General features: G+C 51.6%; 1 long non-coding RNA gene across 1 annotated transcript; it reads left to right on the forward strand.

Annotated features, from left to right (window-relative positions):
* Window positions 1-6: 6 nt before the first annotated feature.
* LOC102765154 lies at window positions 7-1,786 on the forward strand. The gene is made up of 4 exons (XR_436130.2): window positions 7-240; window positions 442-477; window positions 1,206-1,372; window positions 1,590-1,786. It is a non-coding gene; the product is annotated as an uncharacterized LOC102765154 (long non-coding RNA).
* The last annotated feature ends 444 nt before the right edge of the window (window positions 1,787-2,230 follow it).

The raw sequence follows: 2,230 nt of genomic DNA on the forward strand, positions 1-2,230 counted from the left end.
TCTGTGCGCGGCTCCCCGGCAGGTTCTACGGGGCCCAGCCGGGGAGGGGACCGCAGTCCCGGGCTGAGCGGGATGAGTCGCCATTACAGACTAGCGTGTCTGCTGCCTGCGTGACGCCACTGCTTGGAACTGACCCAGCCGGGGCATAGGGGCTCGGCTAGAGTCGTCCCGGCCCCCGCTGCCTCACTGGTTTCTTCGTGGGCCCCGGGTCCCCGCAGGCGGGCCTACAGCGCCTCGAGGGTAAGTGGGTGTGCGAGGCGGAATGGCTGCGCTCGCCGGGGTAGGACGGGGATGATGACCCCAGGTGACTCTGAGTGTCTCTGACGCCATCACCGCAGCGCGCTGACCACCTCCCCCGGGGCTGGATCCCTGGTGCTTGGGGAGAAGTTGGTGGCCGGGAACCCTTGTTAACCGCTTACTCCTGTTTCATTTCTCCTTTAGGGGTGTCGGTGTCCACTGGCGGCATCCTGAGGAAAGGTGAGTGGCAGGTGTGAGAACTCTAGGTGCCGCTCGGAGACCGTCCTCTTTCTTTTTCTTAAAACCTTTTTATTGATTTTTTTTTACGGAGAAGGGAGAGGGATAGAGAGAAACATCCATGAGAGGGAAACATCGATCAGCTGCCTCCTGCACACCCCCTACTGGGGATGTGCCCGCAACCAAGATACATGCCCTTGACCGGAATCGAACCTGGGACCCTTCAGTCCGCAGGCTGACGCTCTATGCACTGAGCCAAACCGACCAGGGCAAGACTGTCCTCTCTCATGGGCTCCCCGGAGCCTGCTGCTTTCCAGCGAACAAATGCAACAATGTATACATTCCATTTCATTTGGTGATTTTTCTAGGGACACTTTGGTTTACATACTTTGGGGGTGATTGCTTTTGAAAAATCTGTAACTCCCTATATGATGTTTTTCCATCACTTTTCCTACATTCTGTGCAGTTCTAACTTATTTCCTACCCCTTTTCTTTCCCATCCCTGTGTCTTTGCACTAGATCCCTTCCCAGAATGGCTTTCCCTGATCCAGGTCTCCCTAAGTTGGGAATGATGATTTCTCAGACTAGAGTCTCTGACGCTGGCTCTGAAGTGAAAAAATTAAGTTCTGACTCATTTGGGGAACCCTGGATATTTGGGTCTCTGAGAAGGGCCCATGGGTGGGTCCTACCTCAGTTTGTCCTCACTGGCTGTTCTGTTTTCATCTTTCTAGCATGAGTTCTGGTAGCCCAGCGAGGGCAGTGCCCTTTCAGGGATCCGCCCTTGACCTGGTGGACAGCCTGCATTACTCCTGTTGGAGGGTTGGCATGCCTAGGTGGTGAATGGTTCCTGCCACTTCCGGCTGTGACAGAGCCAGAGTCCTCCTCTCTGGCTACTGTGGTGAGTCTCTGGTTTTTCTCGCAACCCCAGGGTGGTAGTGATGACCTGGTTGGACTAGAGTCCCTGAGCATTTCTCTGAGGATCTTGGAAACCACCTGATCCACTCATACCATCTCCCTTTTACTCCCTGTGGCAGCTCCCCTGCCTGTCCAGCTTGATGTTTTTGATGGCCGTTGCCTGTGTGGTTCTAATACATGCTTCTTTTGTGATATTTCAGGGTTTTGCTCACTCAAAGGATGCTCTCTGGTGTTGGGCAGATGTAGGAACTCCCGTCTTTCCTGCATTAGCCAGTGTGAGCAGCTGTCAGCGGCCGGAGGAAAACACTGCCTAGAGATTTGGGAACAAATATCAGTAGCTTTCGCTTCTTTAAACAGGTTTATTGTTTTATCAAAAGATTCCAATAAAACATTAAAGTAAATGAAGTGGATTCTTTGGTCTCAGTGAAAACAAGATGGTTCGAAAAAGCCTTTTTGCCAAGTTGGTTAAAACAGGTTGTTTAGATGTATTTTAAAAGAATATACTGGTGGTTGCAGGGCATGGGGAGTTTAATAGGTTACAGGATTAATAAAGTTATGGAGAGGGTTGGTAGTGTTGATCTGGAATTGAACCCAGGACCCCTTGGTGTGCAGGCTAATGTTCTAACCGCTGTAGCACTGGTCAGGGCTTCAGTTGGTAATTAAAAAAAAAATAATTGATTTCAGAGAGGGAGGGAAAGACACATCAATGATTATCTCACTGATTGGCTGCCTCCTGCACGCCCCCTACTAGGGATCTAGCCCGCGACCTGGGCATGTGCCCGACACAACCACTGAGCCCCGATGGCTGGGTTTCACTCGATTTGAAAACTCTTAGCTGAAC

The sequence above is a fragment of the Myotis davidii genome, unplaced genomic scaffold, assembly GCF_000327345.1.
Source record: "Myotis davidii unplaced genomic scaffold, ASM32734v1 scaffold1006, whole genome shotgun sequence".
Taxonomy (NCBI): domain Eukaryota; kingdom Metazoa; phylum Chordata; class Mammalia; order Chiroptera; family Vespertilionidae; genus Myotis; species Myotis davidii.